Source organism: Vanessa cardui, chromosome 11 (genome assembly GCF_905220365.1).
Source record: "Vanessa cardui chromosome 11, ilVanCard2.1, whole genome shotgun sequence".
Taxonomy (NCBI): Eukaryota; Metazoa; Arthropoda; class Insecta; order Lepidoptera; family Nymphalidae; genus Vanessa; species Vanessa cardui.
The window spans coordinates 6,216,116-6,234,784 of record NC_061133.1 but is presented as its reverse complement, the minus strand read 5'-3'; the positions used below and the strand labels follow the sequence as shown (position 1 = coordinate 6,234,784).

Below are 18,669 nucleotides of genomic sequence, written 5' to 3'. Positions count from 1 at the left end.
CTAATGTCATTATATTACTGAATGTAGACTAAGTAGGAGAAGTTAATTGGAAGTTATGAATAGCTTACAAAATTATTATAGTACCCAATATGATGTTATTTATGAAGGCACGATTGTAAGTGCAAGTTTAAACAAATTTGAAAAGTTTTCAGGTCTCTGAAATTCTACGCTGTCTTATATCAAAGGATATATAATATGTATACGTTTATTTACTTATAATTATGATCGTGATACCTACATATAATAATATTGGCGTGTCTGTTTGTAATAACGGTTATTTTAAACCGTTTTGTATTAACTTCATATGTATTTATACATGGTACATATACTAAAATAACACTTTTTACAATTTTTCGTCTGTCTGTCTGTTGGATCCGGCTAATATCTGGAATTCTGGACCGATTTTGGAGGGACTTTCATGGGTAGATAGCTGATGTAATAAAGATAAACGTAGGCTACAACAATAACTTTTTTTGGTATATTCAAATGAATTTGCGAGCACAGCTAATATAAATAAAATTTTAACAAAAAGAAAAACCGACTTCAAACAAAACACTATTTTAAAACAAATAAAAATGCACTAAAAAGTAATAAAAATAATTGCGTATTTAACATATTTTTTAGAGTCCTCCTAGGTAAAATGAAATGAAAAATATTAGACTACTTAAAAGTCGTTTTACGATTATATAACGTAGTTATAGTTATTATTATATTAAAAACCAATACCTACTAAACACATACAATAATACAAAAATAAATTGATAGCCTCCTCCTTTTTGAAGTCAGTTGAAAATAATATAACATTAAATATGACTCTGAAAAACAATCTTGAATACATTTTGTTAAAAAATAAAACTGTAAACGAGTTGTTATATATTTCGGTGGAAGATTTGACAATAAAAATCGCAAGCTGACGTAATTACAATATACGTCGTAATCTTTACATGTGTAATCAAATATTCCAAAGGATTTATTTTTACAATAGACTGTTTTTAATCCAAGTAATAGACGGTCGTAATGTGTTAGAATCAACATTAATGAATAATAAAATGATAATGAAATCCAGCAAAATTAATTGATTGATTGAAATAAATTGAGCAATTCTGGCTACAGATGTTTAAACATTTATAATTTTAAGAATTATAAATCATTTATTTCATTTAATACAACTTGAATTTGTTCAATACAGTTATCATAATATATCTAGTTTTTGCCTTGGCGAATAATCGTGTAAAGATTTAAATAAAATAAATAATAAATACATAAATATTGGACAACATGATACTTTACTCAGATCCCTTTGTAAGTGGCTAAAGCACTTGTGTAATGGTAAATCAGAAGTAACAATGGTACCACAAACACCCGAATCCAAGGCAATATAAAAACCTAATGACCTTTTTTTACATCGATTCGGCTGATAATCGAACCCGGGGCCCCGATGAAACAAATGAAAATCAATGTACCCACTACTCGATGACGAAATGTTTAATAATTAAAAATAATTCAAATATATTTTTCCTAAGCAAATTTTTTGACACAGATTGCAAGATAGCACCAATATTTTTAACCGATTCCTATCAATTAGTTTCTGGTCGACGTGGTTTGGCACCGGGCCAAAATCTGGACCGCCGCTTGCCTTGCCTCATTCTTCATTAATTGGTTTACTTCTCGGGAGCAATAAAAATGTTGAAACAAGAACAATAACTACCTTTGAACTAGACCAAAGAGTTAATGACTAATCTTGTATATTTTATAATAATTGTAATTCGTGCAATCTTAGCCTTGATATGCGAAGGAGCTTACTTTGTATACACAGAGTTGTTTTTTATTCCATATATATTGTGCTATATTATATACATTTAAAATAGAAATTAACCGTTTGTCAATTTTGTCATCGGCTAAGTTTTTTTCAGTATATTTTAAATGAACCGATTATACGTGTTCTTGGTCTATCTATCAATTGTTTTTACAACTATTTGTTGAATAATTTACATACATATAAAAGATAAAAGCTGTCCTGGCCGTTTCTTTTGTACTTTTATCGATTTACATCACTCTCATAAAAAGTTTGGCGTATTTGTTATATTTTTCTCAGTGTTCTGTGTTTTCCAAGTCGCTGTAGTTTATACGTTTAGCATAAATGATAGGAAATTAAAATAAAACTTTTAAAATAAAAAGTTTAACATACATATAATTACAGATATATGTACATTAAATTGTAGCTTATTAATTTCAAAAGCAAACAATGCGTAATTAAAAAAAATTACCGAATGAAATACTTTTTCAGTTCAGCTTAATATTTTATGAAGAGGCTTTTCAATAACCTCATTCATTTAAATACATACATGTTATAGCGATTTTCTCTCACCCGCATACATTGTTTCGTTCGGGTAAATAACCAAATAATAACCACTATGTACTAGCCGAGATTTGAGGACCGAGACTCTAATCAAATTCTAAGATTTAACTTAATCTTTCTACAAAGGGTTGAGCACGACCGAACACAAAGAGCTGGTAAGGTTTAAAGATGCGGTCGCTCGAGTTAAGATTGAGTTTTAGTCGTATCTTTGTCATCATTTATGTGCGTAAGCGTTGCTCGCTCTTTGTTAATTCGTTAATATAACTTATATTAATTTAAAATCAGTAAAACATTTTAATTAAAATGTTTTGCGTTTGTTTCTCTCGCTTGACTTGTACAAAATCGGGGCCTTTATGCGTGCGGTTGATTTTAAACATCGAAATTGATGGCTATTGAAAGAATGAATAAATATACGTGGAAAAAAATAAGTGTTTTGTTTCATATATTTTTTAATGTATTATCATAATTACATAGTATAAAACATAGTTGCTTACCGCTGTCTGTCCTTATGTATGATTAGATCTTCAAAATTACGCAACGGATTTCGATGATAGATTGATAGTTTGATTCAACAGTAAGGTTTAGAAGTATTTATACATGCACAATATAGTAGATTAACTGATTATTTTAGATGTTTCTAAATAGATGTTATAACAGCTTTTGTAGTATATTTATTACGTACGAGGCTGGGACAGGTCGACAATAATAATATATTGCAGTACGTGTACGTGTAACGTGCAACGTGTAAAAAGTGGTACAGTACAGTAAACGCGCTGTAGAAGTGAGTAAGTCTACCGCCCTGGTAGACAAGAAACATTGTGAGGAAATCTGTAATTTTTAATATCGTTTACCCACTCATGTGGCGACAACGGTTGAGTAAAAATAAAAAAATTCGTCATGGTAGCATGCGTAAGCGATCCCGTGGCGTCCGCCGAAGGACGGAGAGGGTACCGCTGGTTTTTTAGTGGTTAAACCCGGTGCGCTTGGGCGCACTCGGCGTTCAGGGCTCCGGGGAGTCCCACACACCCCCCCACTTTCCATCACGTGGGGGAAGCGCGTAATGCATTTTTCCAGCGAGACAAAAAAGGGCGGTAGACAAAAGGGCATAAGAGAACGTTATACCGCTTGCCGTCACGACTCACGATTTACGAATCGGTAGCCAATGCAGGAGTCACAACATAAATTTTATCAGAAAGACATTGACGTATGTTTATGTGTAAAGGTATGCTTGCAGTGAAAATTACGACGTTTTTCTCTTGACTCGTCTTTCCTGAGATTGGGAAAACAAAGTATTAATCTGTTCAGTTTTATTTTGAAAAATTACAAGCTTCATACGTTTAAATTGCGGCTTTTCGATGTTTCACCAGCAAGGACTGCTAGCGAGCCCGATGCAGTTATTAATTATTTCTCAATATAAACTCTCTATATGTATCTCTCTATATATATAGTATTTCTATATTATTGTGTAAGTGAACATTTTAAATACAGGTGAAATTTTAATATTTAAGTACTGTATTTTTGATAGACAACACATCATTAAATATACTTAGACTATAATAGACTTTTATTGGAGTAGAGTGAATGGATTCCTCACTTGAGATGTTCGTTTGATCATAATATTTTGTCTTGTTATTATATTTTATATATAATATGAATATATTACAAAATGTTTTTATTAACACAGTAGAATCTTTGGTTCTGGAATTTATATAGGGTTAACAAACTTAAATAATAGATGTTGAAGGTAGTTTGTTCGTTGAAACATTAGACAAAGACTTAGAATACACAATAAACGAGTTCAAATATGAGCGATAATTATATTCTTCTTCATTATTAAAATATAATTATGATGTATACTCGTATCTAACTCGTGTTAATAGTACGGTCCATAACGTCTTTTTTAACAATACGAATAGGAATACATTAGGAAACATAGCCAGCAAATTGCCTTATTCTTAAATACTTTTTGCTACGTCGACATATTGATCACAACTTAAACTTTTATATACGTTCAGGTTATATTTAACAACTACACTAAAATAGGCACAACAACAGTAGAAAACATATTCCACCATGCTGTTCCAATACGGGTTGGCGGAATACATATGTGGCAGAATATTTATGAAATTAGACACATGCAGGTTTCCTTGCCTGGGTTAGAACCCGCAAACATCGGTTAAAATGCACGCGTTCTAACCACTGGGCCATCTCGGCTCAAAGTAGGCACAATAAAACAATAACAATGAGTCATATGTAACTCGTAGGATAGATAAATGGGTATCACATGTATATACATATGCTAAATAATATTATGGAAATATGTTTTCAATTTTTGTATGAAGTAAGTAGAAGTACTCGTAGATAATATTGACGCTCCAGGCGCCGTTGATACGAACACTGGCCAATCAATAACTGATACAAAAAAAATCTTCGTAAAATTGTTTTCTAGGTCTCTACTAGTATCTATCTATCAGTATTTATCTATGTTTTATGAATAACGTATAACATTTATGTGTGAAATAATGAAAAATGAAGACTACTGTACCTATGTTTAATCGATAAAAATACTAAACATTTTCAAAATAAATAATACCTATGTTAATTTAAAGCAATATCAATAGATAAATATTACGTTTTTCACTTGGAAAGTTAAAGTAGTACTTCTATAAATATTTATATTTTTATTAAAATATCTCTTAAATAAATAAGTTTAAAAAAACGCGATGTGTTCTACGACGTATTAGCTACGATTCTGCTAATGAAGAGTATGGCGCTTTTGAACTCTTACTTATTAAAAAATATTGCGATTATATCCCCATTTCTCCTTATGAAGCCGAGATTGGTAACTAGTGTTACAATAGGGGGATGGCACACAAATCTTACATTCCACGCTGTACCTTATACTTTTTAACATTTGAATGGCTCTTTAACTGCCAGTCACAATGTTGAAAGGAGTTTGATTAAAATACAAGCTCATGCACTACAAAATTATTTAATTAAAAAATATATATATCGTAATATATCATGGATTTAAAATCTTTCATTCAATTTAATTATATTGGGTCGTTAAATTTGATATAACTATTAATTTTAAAAATGTCAAAGTGCTGGTGAGAACTGTTGGTCGGTTTATTTAAGTACATGTTATTTTTGATTTAATTAAATTTTAACTTTTCATAATAAGTTCGAGATGCAATATAATAGCGGTCTAACAGGTACGTTTGCTCTGAAATGTTCATATGAAAGGTTCAATGCTACTTACATATGGAGTAAAAGTTTGTTAATTATTTGTATTGTTTTACAAAACTCTTTATTTAATATCCAACTGTTATTTAAACGGTCGAAAAACATTCATGATACATATTACATAATTGTGTCTCAGATAAATATCATAAAATCTTTTTAGCTATATATAATATATGGGTGGTTTGAGTAAAGATCGACACATATAAAATTTAAATGACTGTTCAATTATATTGTAAAAAAAAGTGTTATAAAGATAGATCTGATCTGAAGTATTTTGAAGAAATTGTTAATAAAATAAAAACATATTAAAATATTTTACGATATATTTTATATTAAAATATTATTTATAAGTACATCATGTTGATAGTGTAAATCGAGTGCCTACCTTTTTGTAACGAATTTTCGAGAACAGCTTAAAACGGGTCCGAGGCAAAAATAAAAGATCTTTTATGAATATTTAAAAGTCAGGAACCTTTGTTGTTGCTGCCTATCTCAATTCTAGTGAAACGCCGACTGGACTAAAATGCCTGTAAAAACTATTTGATGAAATTCAACCTCAATTTTTTATGGAGAACTGATTTTTTTTTGTAAATTTAAGTTTGCTGGCAATTTTTTTCTTTATATTGTTTTTTACTATCATAACTAAGGCATTTGGAGAAAATAATCAAAATATTTCATTCGTGGTGTTTAGTCAGTAAAAAGTATTTTGCCGTAATTATGTAATTCACCTGGATAGATTCGGCTGTCATGCTCGACTAGGCATAATGGTGTTGCAGCTGTACTAATGTAGTGATGGATATATAATATATATATATATACATATACATTACAAAACCGCACAGAATCTCTATCCTAACCACGTTGGATCCGCGCTGGCACCGCATTTTTAGCGGAAATATTGCATTGAATAGTAGTAGTCACACCAACAGTAGAAAAATATATTTTATTTTTAATGAAAATGTTTCAATTATGAAAATAATATTTAGTTATTGTTTTATATGAATGTTAATAATAAAAAATAATATTGGGTAAAGGTTGTTACTACTTTAACCCGCGATTTCGTGCACGTTTGATATTGACACTAAAAATCTTGTGTTTTTTTTATGTTATAGGTTGGCGGACGAGCATATTGGCCACCTGATGGTAAGTGGTCACCATCACCTATAGACAATGACGCTGTAAGAAATATTAACTATTACTTATATCATCAATATGCCACCAACCTTGGGAACTAAGATGTTATGTCCCTTGTGCCTGTAGTTATACTGGCTCACTCACTCACTCACTCACTCAAATCGGAACACAACAATACTGAGTACTGTTATTTTTCGGAAGAATAACTGATGAGTGGGTGGTACCTACCCAGACGGGCTAGCACAAAGCCCTACCACCAAGTAAATCTTGTTCATTTCGCAAATTCAATATTAGTTAGTTATTACATGAGCTATCTACCCCGTCAAAATCCCGTCAAAATCGGTCCAGCCATTCTAGAGATTAGCCGGAACAGACAGACAGACAAAATATGAAAACAATATTATCTTGGTTTACGTACCTTGTATAAATACAGACACGAATATTAATATTACAAACAGATACTTCAATATACAGATATAAACCGCCACATGACGTGTACCTTATTTATATTCATACATAGGTACTGTGGAAAAGTTAAGATATTAAAAAGATAAAATTTAAAATGTACGACCTAATGCATGTACATACATTGTACATGTTAGCAGATGTTTAAGCGGCATTATACTGGCCGGCGTCAGTCGTATAATATACAAAATTGCGAAAAGGCATCTCTCTACACTGAATTCGTAAAATAATTTTGCCTAAGTTTGCTGGCTCTATTGCTGCTTCCATATGCATGTAGCTTTAATTTTTACAAATAAATCAATTAAAATGCATGTATATTTTTACATTCGATTTTGTTTTACAAATGGTTACGTTACGCACGTTTATTTTATAAATGGTTTAAATAACATCAAACCAATTGAATTCGAACAATTTCAATCTGTGTCACAATCGATTGCAAAAACAAAACCGTTTTGAATTGAAAAGCTTCAGTGAGGGGTTAATGAAACGATATACACGTTACTGTGTAAAATTTTTGAGTTCGTTAGGCATAGAAATTTAAGAAATTGTATAGATTTTTATTTTTTATCTCCATTATAGCCAGATCCTGATTCGTAAATCGGATGTATTAAACGCAACTGTACAATATCATGCATTATCAACTGTAAGCCCGCCACTTCAAACATAAACATTATTGTTATACTACGACTTAACAAAAATAAATACGTACGTACTACTTGGGTTTGCTTTATTTTTTATTCATATTTATTAATGGAGTTATATTAGTAATAGTTAAAGCAGTATTCCGTTCCGTTTCATATATATTTATGTATAGGTAGGTAGTAGGCATATAGATGTATTTTTATTTTTACTTTTTAACAAAAATAAATTTATTTTGAAGTAGCATTGTCGTTATTTATTAAAAAAAATATTTATATACAAATAAATAAAATTTACTAAATTTTTACGGAAACAAATTATGTAGAAATTTATTTGGAAATGTAAATTTCACTTCCAAGTTTTAATGAAATTTACGAAGAAAAATGTTAATTAACTCGGTCGTATTAAATATTTCGTTTACAAGTTTAGTAACCTAATAACAAAATCATATTATTATACTTACATCTATAATACACCGTGTGCAGGTACCGTCGTTATTTCTGATTTCCATAACACAAGTGCTTCAGCTACTTACATTGGGATAAGAGAAATGTATGTGATGTTGTCTCTCATATATATTTATATATATTTATAATACAATTTTTTTATTTTGGATTTATTAAAATTGACAAATCGATCATATTTAGATGTTTGTAAACAATTATCCGAATACGCCAACGATTGAAAGCATTAATTAGACAAACTCTCACGCAATTGAAAACAACAAATGTACCAAATTTCAACTTATTCGTATCGACAATCATGAAATAATAAAATACAAGCAAAAACAAAAAGATATTTTGTTCAAACATATGAGATATTTCATAACGAATGCTTACTCGCATGATCAAAGTTTTCGACTTAAAAGCTGAACCCTTCCAATTAACCGATTCTCCGGACAATCGGGATCCGATTAGTAGGATTCTCTTTTTATCAGTATTAATAATATAGTATAAATTTTTTATCATTTTAATAAGGAAAAAAGTGATATTATTCCCTTTCGTTTAAGTAGATATTAAATTAGTAAATATACGGGTACACAAAAAAAAAAAAAACAAATTAAAGGAAAAATATACCAAAAGTACGGACAACATGTTTATGGAGATAAAAATGTAATAAAAAAGGGTGGATATACCTCGTTGATTTTGCTCGATTGGGCGTGACCATTAATTATACCCTTCGTATTTTATACCCTCTGCACCCTGCATTTGCGTGGAAAAGTGTCAAAAATCTGACCCATAATTAGGCCTGAGAGGAAATTGGGGGAATATGACAAACACAAAATATTAACAAAAAGATCATTAAAAATAATAGTTAGTTAGTTAAATAAAATAAGCCGAAGGGTCCCGCAGTCTTGGTTGTTATAACTGTGGTGTGGTGGTGTAACTTCCATTATCGTTCTTAAAATGTAATGAACCACTGTAGATATTGCGAATTAACATATATATTTTTAGGTTTATTCAATAAAAAATACCGAAAAAATGGTAAGAGCACTTTACATATCCACTTAAAATAAAAAAGTGATCCAACCGTGATGTAAACACGATGTGGGCAAACGCTTTATTGTTATAAAGGTTTCCCCGTTAATTTTTGTCCACTTAGTATTTAGTGATAAAACAATAATCAGGTTATATATTTCAAATTTCAAAATCCAGGCATGTGATGTGTGCTACAGTACACCTAAGCTTGCCAGCTTCCAACACAGTCCATTAGGATTGCGTTAGAAGCTGGATACATGATAGGTAGGATTAAAGGAACCTCATTCGACATTATCAAACGACCTAATTAACTCGTTGTCCTTTGTGAAGCGTAGTAGCTCTCTGTTTACACGAAGGTAGATTATCTTGTCCATTACACGTGCCTACGTTGGCTGCAGTTACAAAAGACGGGACTATGCAGTGGCAGAAGTAACTACGAACAGCGATGTAATCAGAAGAATGAATTAAACTACAAACCAAATACAAAGAAAATGCGTAATCTGTTATATAAATCATATTCTGTTATTTTTTGTTATTGTTAGTAAATTATCGTAGGTGTTTTGTTCGTAATTCGTAAGTATTTTAGAGGATAGAAAATTAACTAGTATTATTCAAAAGGAACAATTTTATAGCTGTGCAGAAAAAAAATAATCGTAAATTTTCTTTAAATGAAATGTCCAATTTAGTATTTACATATTATATACATACATACATTAATAGTCCAGAATTATATATTTATTTCCCCAATAAATTTTATAAGACCATAGAAATTGATATATTAGTCCAAGAGCCAGTGATCGGCAGACTTACGTTATAGCAGCAAGCTCCATATTAGTGCCAGGTATCAGTATACCTGCTATACCTTCACCTGCTGTTGGTGAAATGGAGGTACACTATTCCCATCGAGGGTTCCTCTGACCGTGCCATGGAGTCGAGAAGCATAAAAATCGACTTTCAAAACGTGATCGCAGCAAGTCTGCCCTTTTGATATCATAAAATATATAAAAACATATATGTATATAGAAGACTTCAAAGGCAGATACTACGGTTCCTTGTATATATATATATATGTATATATAAAATAACAAGTCCTGACTGACTGATTCATCATCGCCGAGCGTAAAGGATTAAAGTTAGGGACTTGAAATTTGGTAAGTAGGATCAATTTATTGAGTAGACATCCACTAAGAAAGAAATTTTAGAAATCCTACCCCTAAGGGGGTGAAATAGGGGTTAAATGTTTATATGAAAGTCCGTCATCACATGAAATTTTATTTATGGGATACTGATTAAAAATAAGTCGATACCTATTTCAGCGTTATCACTGGCTTTCAATGTATAACACATTGTAGAGCAGACGTAGTATGATTATAATAAAAATATTATTAGTAGCTAAAACATAATTAATTATGTAAACTCGAACAATGTAAGTATAGATTGCAATTCCCTGCGCGTTTAACGAGATTGCATCTTAAACGTAATTGTATTTACTGTATAGTTCGACGACTACAACTTTATTGTTTAAGATATCTTCAATTAACGCGCTATTATATCCCGGAAATTAGCTAAATCAGCTTGTTTCAGTCCTAACGAATTTTCAGATTGTATTTTTTTTTAATTTTAATGGTATAAGTAATTATAAGTATAGTATAAGGTTTTATATAATAAAATGAGGAATATTGAACGAATAAATTATTGTTAATTAAGCATTAGTCTACGATAATACATCTATTGAACATGTGAACATGTTTCCTTGTTACATTACTAAAAACATAGAATGCATTCAAAAATCGAAGTCATTAAAAATAAAACAGATAAACTTTACACAATAAACCTAAAATTAAAAATAGTCTTACGATGACCGTAAATCTCATCCGTTGACCCTGTGGCTATTTCCACTGTCCTGAGTCTAAGAAATAATGATTTACTTGTTACACCTCCCAACCCTATCGTAAATATTTTTTCAGAGCGTGTAGTGTAATGTAAATAAATATTTGCCGTCTACCACGCTGGTTTATGATTGTGGTATTTCGGTGAAAGTATTTTCGTGTCGGCAGCTTGTGTTCAAACACCGTAATACATTTGCTTGATTAATTTAATAAGATAAATGATTATTGGAGAATTTGAATCTGTGAAGGAATCCGTATGTTACGATTGTTAGTTAAGCTGTCGCTAATATAAGTTTGCAAGAATTTGTTACACAAATATTGTAGCACTGTATTTTAACGTAACCAATTTATAAGTTCAAATAATTGGTAAAAAAAAAATTAGGCGTATTAAACAAAGATTGCATAGATGTTAAAAAACCATGGAGATGGTACTTTTTTATCTCTATTCTAAGTCTATTTGTTGGAAAAGAGTACCTATTGAATTTCCTTTTAATATATTTATAAAAAATAATAATTCATCAGTTCTTGTCAAAGCCTACTTGAAAAAAGTAAATTTTGATTGATTGATTCTCTCAAATCAGAAATTTTTTGAATGTACTATTACATATACTATATTTTTTAATCTAACTTGTGCGTCTACAAATTGTATAACAGGCGAATATCTTCACATAATTATATCATTGTTTCGTGTATTACGAATGCTCCAGAGTATAACGCTTCAATCTACGTGATTTGACACCGACTGACAAACTATTTAATAATATGGAATTGATAAAGCGCCGCCTTATCATTTCGAGATATCAAATCAAATCAAAGATGTTAAAGACTAGGTTCTTTAGAGCATAATAGCTCAATTAGTATAATTGAAAAATATTCTAAGATTTAAAAACGTTAATCTATACCTAAGTAGGGTACGGTAAGTTTTTAATTATGAAATTGTCTCATTTTTCTCATCGGATGTAATTATTGCTATAATTTTGCTAAGTGACTCATTTATCTGATAATGGTCTTGATAATTATGATGAATCACGATAAAAGTAGTTTTAAAGTTTCATTCTTAGCAAATCATGAATTGCGTTTTTCAATCATAAAACTGTTCCACAATATTATATTAAAATATAATTTGTATTTGGTTGAACATTACGTAGGTAACACTTAAAATTTGTTTGGGTACTTGATGTGTATCGCTATATTTAGACCAAATTACATAAAATTATTATAATTTGCCTATGTGTTATTCTGACGTATATTCTATTATATTGTAAAATTTTATCGAAATCCGTTCAGTAGTTTTTTCATGAAAGAGTAACAAACATACATCCATCCTCACAAACTTTCACATTTATAATATTACTTAGTAGGATATGATTAATATTATTCAAATGATTCAAAAGTGGATAAAAATTAAAAAAATATATTTTTATTCACCAGACATAAGTGTACGTCTTTGTTCCCATCTTATTATATTCGAGTTCTTATAAACAAATTGCAAGCGTTTCATATGAATATGAATTCTATATTACGTGATATTTTCTGACCTAGTTATCTGTAGGTAAGGCCGTAAGTTTACGTGAAACGTTTATTCAGCGCGGCGCCAGGAGATTACTTGTTCTGTCGCTGTAGGAAATCAAAACTGGCATAGCCGAGGGTGCACACGTAGGATGCACTCAACGAGTGCGCGGCGTGGCGGGAAGGATCGATCTAGCGGCCCGGTCGGCCATCGGACCCCTGCCGACAGCTACCGCAAAATCACTTCACTGGACACTTAACTCTTCAGTCATTTTATAACACTTTTATAACTTTAACCGAGCTTGACATTAACTGTATAAATTTATATTAGGACTGTTTTTTTTTTCTCCACAAAAATATTTATAATTTTTATGATATATAACAATTCGTTAAGAATCATTTAAGTCCAAGGTTATGCGATATGTTCGACTGTACTAGCACTTATAATATATCTGTATCGATCCCAGATAGCAGATAAAGATAATGGACAGAATGTATGCGATAAGTTCAGTTCTCTAATGACCGAGGTTTGTTCCGTTACTGCTGCGATGATTGTTTACTAGCGTGGAAGTTACACTTAATATTCTGAGCTTCGAATTTAGTCATAAAATTCTATATGGCCACCTGTATTGCTACGATAGCGATATTTTTTAGAGGTAATTTTTGTATCGAAAACCGAAACGTATAGTGACTCTAATGAACATACATTATTAGCTAATTTCATTCTTTTTAATTACTAAATTAAAATATTATTTTTAATCATAGTCATGTAATTGTATGATAAGGGATCAAATATGTGAGACATTTAATATTAAATGATGTACTCACAACACTGTAATAGCGTAGCATAGTAAATACATTACATAGAGAGAGTTATAAATCAAGGTATTGTATGTATTGATAAAGTACTTAAAAATATTGCATTATTTTTAAAAAAATTATCTCAATTTATTTATCTTATGGATACTTACGGCTCAGCCTGATGTTTATATTAATATTAATATTATATTTTTTTATTGAGAATTCGATAGGTTTTAATGCTTATTAATACAGACTATATTACTAATTTTAAATATGTACCAGACGAAAACGATTAATATATTTCAATTATATATAACTATATATGTATCTCCATAGTATAAATGGAGGAGTTGTTTATTAATAACTATATATTTAATCACTAGATCAATATAAAATAATTATTTTTGATTACAAAATATTTTTAACTTTAAGGTTCATTCTATACTTATATTTTTTAATAAAAAATATTTTAATAATTAATAATAATTATTATTAAATAATTATGTTTTTTTAAGTAAGTTATCCGAGACTATTTAGTGTTAAAAATATATATTTTTAGTCATGAAATTAATCACAACACAATTACCTTAACGTGAAATCTTGAGAACAAAGTTACAGATTGAGCGAACTCAATTTATTAAGTATGTATAAACTTTGGGTGTACATTGTGCATTTTTTAAACACAAGAGTATTAACAAACACGTGCTTTTGTACGGAAGTACGCGCGTTATTTCGCGAACGGCGCGGCTTGCCGGCGCGGGGAGACAGACTGCCTGCGGCCGGGAGCGGCAGGCCGGGAGGGCGGGCGCAACAGATACGCCACAGGTTACCCGGGCCACCTCTTCTCCCCCCGGTCCCCTTGCTCCCTATACGCCAATTTACATCCTCATTATCGTCTGCAGAGTCAGCATCTAAACGTGCTAACGATTGACGTCTCAACATCAACCGCCTTCGCTACTTGCCTGTTGCATTATCAATTTACAAATTCACAACCTGCCAATAATTAAAAAAAAAACAATATAAATAAATTTAAAAAAAAAAAAAACAATTAAGAAAACGGAACGATGCTTTATAATATTTCGATAAGCGTTACGCTTACAGAAAGATATATTTTGAGGATTTTTGTTCATTTGGTATCATTTGATCCTAAACAATTGTAATATTTTAGTATTATACACAGAATCTTGCAAATAATTATAAACTACATCGAATACCAACGGAGGTGAATAGGATCGTGACAAACGTTTAATTTCATTGTTTTAAATTACTCATATAAATTGGATAATTTATATAAAAAGTTAAATATAAACATGTGTACATTCACATCGCTTGAACGCGATTATCGCAGGATCTAGCTGACCAAAAATAAAAAATATTAATTACTTATTATTGGAAAAGGTTGTAGATTATATTATAACATACAACGACACATGAGCAGTCAAATTAACGCGATTCAAATGGTTGGAGCAATTAGTATATTAAAAATGGGCAAGAAATGTATTTCAATATATGAATATATTTTATTATAATAAATGAATATTTCATGCCATATACATATTATCAGGTCTATCTCTATATAAATAAGATTACTGAGTGAGAGTAAATAGGTAGATAATCTGTTATATTTTCGCAATAGTATTTTCCCTAATAGCAATTTTCTTTTCATTTAGTTATTTTTCTGAGGAGAAAAAAAATCTGCGGGGTGTCCATGGAAATCAGTAATAACAGCATAATGCTTTCGAGAAAGCAATATAATTCACTGAAAACGTGATCCGCCTAATACCTATTGTCCAGTCCTTTAGAATATAAGATTGAGAGGTTCGTACTTTTTTAGGATTATACTGTAAAAAATAAGATATATATAGGTTTAAATGAATTTGCGTAGGTGTATTTTTTATCAATTAAAACATTTTTTTCTGAGATGGCCCAGTGGTTAGGTGCGTGGGTTTGAACCCGCAATCATCTTAACCGATGATTGCGGGTTCAAACCCACGTAAGCACCACTGTATATATGTGCTTAATTTGTGTATATAATTCATCTCGTACTCGGCGGTGAAGGAAAACATCGTGGGGAAACCTGCATGTGTCTAATTTCATCGAAATTCTGCCACATGTGCATTCCACCAACCCGCATTGGAACAGCGTGGTGGAATATGTTCCAAACCCTCTCCTGAATGGAAGAGGAGGCCCATATCCCAGCAGTGAGAAATTTACAGACTGTTACTTTACTTTTTACTTTACTTTTTTTAATGTCTTCCATAAATATTATACGATGTCTGGTTTGGGTCGGGATGCTATTAATAAAAATGAACGATTTTAGTAGTTGTAGTCAAGATTTACATCGTAGTGTTGCCCGTGTTAAGTAAAGGAACACATTACCCTAACTTTTTTTAGCTCAAAAAATTTCTCTAATCCGTGACTAGTGTTGCCCAAATTCAGTCTTGGTCTTGCAGTCTTGGTCTTGTTCTTGCGTTTTTGCAAGTCCAAGACCAAGAACAAGACCGCGTATTTTTAGCAAGACCAGGACCAAGACTGACCGTGCAAGACTTGAGCAAGAACAAGACATAGCCTGCAAGACTCTTGCGTCTTGCAGCTAGGACTTAGCGCTATTTCACGGAGTAGTTAGGTGTAACAGTTGGTGTATAGGTACGCTTAGGAATTCTATGACATGCAAAAAACTGTATCAAAGAATATGAAAAACTGGACTTATTGCATTGCGACTAATACCATAAACATACCTACATAGCGAATAAAAAAATAACCATTAAAACAAAACTGAGTGCATGCATAGTTATGTTTTAATCATCGGCGCTTTGATAATGCGGCATCAAAGGTTTTGTACTTACTTCTCAAAGAAATTTGCCGTTTTTCGGAAGTACAAGGTTATGATACACGCGGCGGCGGCTTCTTTTGAAATCATATATAACAATCTTGTATCTTGAAATCATATATAAAATTGCCGCTGCGCCGAAATCACAACATTTGACACTATTTTATGGCCGCCACAGGGCTTAGGTATATCTACTCATGCAAGATCACGCAAGTAGTATTATGATTACGATAAAATGGTAAGGATAGATAGTAGATGTCATAATAATTTATTCTAGTAAGTATATATTATAATATTGATTATATATTTTAAACTAATTACTTAGGTACTATTATTGTACATTCAGTCATTATATTTCTTAAGTTTTTACAAGACAAAATAGTAAAAAAGTGTTCAAATATCACTCGTTTGATAAATTTTGTAGCCACTTTTAAATATACCTGAAACGTGTAAAACAATTCTAGTATTGTAGAATTGTTTTACAAAATAATAACAAAATAATATAAAAAGCGTAGATACTTACCTACTAATAAAACAAAAAGCCTGCGATAAGAGTTTCGTATTGCTTACCAGCCCGAATATCTCTGAGAGAGATGATGAGAGTAAGTATTTACTAGCAGTGCGTTCAGGATTTATTTATTCATTTTAAAACTTCTGTCATGAAACATACAAACAAACTCTTCAGCTTTGTAATATTAGTATAGATGTACGCCAAAACATTCACTTATATGTGAAGAATAGTGAATGGCACTAATTCTTTTCATATATTTTATTCACGCGCCGACTCTGAACAAGTAAATTGATATAAAGTAACATAACCTAATGATAAAACTGTTGTGTACTGTTATGTTTGATTTGTATAGTATTTTATTTTTTATTGAAATAAATGATAAATCGTAATTTTTTTTTATTAAATTTCATATAAGTTGAGGGTTCAATCTTTCTAGACTGAAATTGTTCTTTAAAATACAGTCAAGTTATTGTAATTAATTTGTTTATTACATGTTTTAGCGAATGTAAGCTTATTTGCTAAGATATGTAAAAAAACAAATTGGAATGTGGAAGTAACTGTTTCTTAATTATAAGATATTATTATTAAGAAACAGTTACTTCAATGAAAAACGACATATAGGTCAGTTAATTTTTCAAATTTCTTATCAAATCTTCAGTAATTTATTAATCAGCTTGATCTTTACTATGGCTATGTTAATTCAAGCTCACAATGTTCCAATTCTAATACGTTTTTCTAAGATTTAATATAAATTTTAATAAATAGTAATAGACTAATAGTTACTTGCAAGACTTGCAAGACTCTTGCTGCAAGACCAAGACCAAGACCAAGACTGGGAGCGCAAGACCAAGACCAAGACCAGGTGTATTGGCGCAAGACCAAGACCAAGACTGTCTAAGTCTTGTCTTGGTCTTGCATTTGGGCAAAACTATCCGTGACCCTTATATGACCATATTTCTTAAGTGATGTGATTAAAGCTTTGAATGCAATTTAATTTACTTGAAAACAACAACAACTACACACGCCTCCAAATTTCACGACTCTGTTACTTACAGTTTTTAATTATTACTAAGATGGGCAGTCCGAACATTGCATTTAACATATAAGCAGATATTGTTTCTATTGAGCAAAATGTAAACCAAATTATAGCAGTTTGGTTAGAAAAGTCCCACGGGGAAAATCAGCATAAACCTATTTCCTTTTTATGTTTACAATACAAATACCAATATTACGAAAAAGGCATAGTATTTTCTATAAAACAACCAAAATATTTTCATTGTTTCTATTCCGATTGTCAAAAGTAAGAGCTTTAAGAACCAGCCCATAGAATTATATAATTGAGTGTTGGAGTAAGATTCGTGGTAAATAAGTCTTAAAGAATTCATTGACAATGGGTCGCGATGAAAGCCCTCAATGGCGATGATTCATTATGAATTCATCGTGATAAGTAGCGTAGTCAGAGTGTATTTCACTAAAACGACTTTTAATGTAATATTGTCAGTTAATCTCTAGGCAATATACCAATGGAGTTTATGTGTGGCGTGGACAAATTGGAAATCAGATTGATATAAAGATTTATTTCATCTGTTAATGTATTCACTCTACGAAATGAATTGAATGATTAAATGTAGAGCACAGCTACATGTTGATTCTAGTACGGATGAAAATGATGAAATGAAATGAAAATTTAAATTATGTACGCGGATATTATAAAGTCAAAAGCATTTTCCTATGATAATTTGAATCTACATATAAACCTAACACTAATATTAGCTTACTTTGTCTATCTACGATTATTGTTGTGGTGT

General features: G+C 30.9%; 1 protein-coding gene across 8 annotated transcripts in view; it reads right to left on the bottom strand.

Annotated features, from left to right (window-relative positions):
• Positions 1-14,276, bottom strand: part of LOC124533752 (potassium voltage-gated channel subfamily H member 8) — an 80,217-nt gene extending 65,941 nt beyond the window's left edge. For 5 of the 8 annotated variants that reach the window (XM_047109227.1, XM_047109230.1, XM_047109231.1 and 2 more), the window contains exon 1: positions 12,749-13,332. The gene's annotated coding sequence lies outside the window, so the exon portion shown is untranslated. Of the gene's footprint in view, positions 1-12,748; positions 13,334-14,106 lie in introns of those variants that run through there. The other 3 variants (XM_047109229.1, XM_047109235.1, XM_047109228.1) reach the window with 2 other exon arrangements.
• Positions 14,277-18,669: the final 4,393 nt, after the last annotated feature.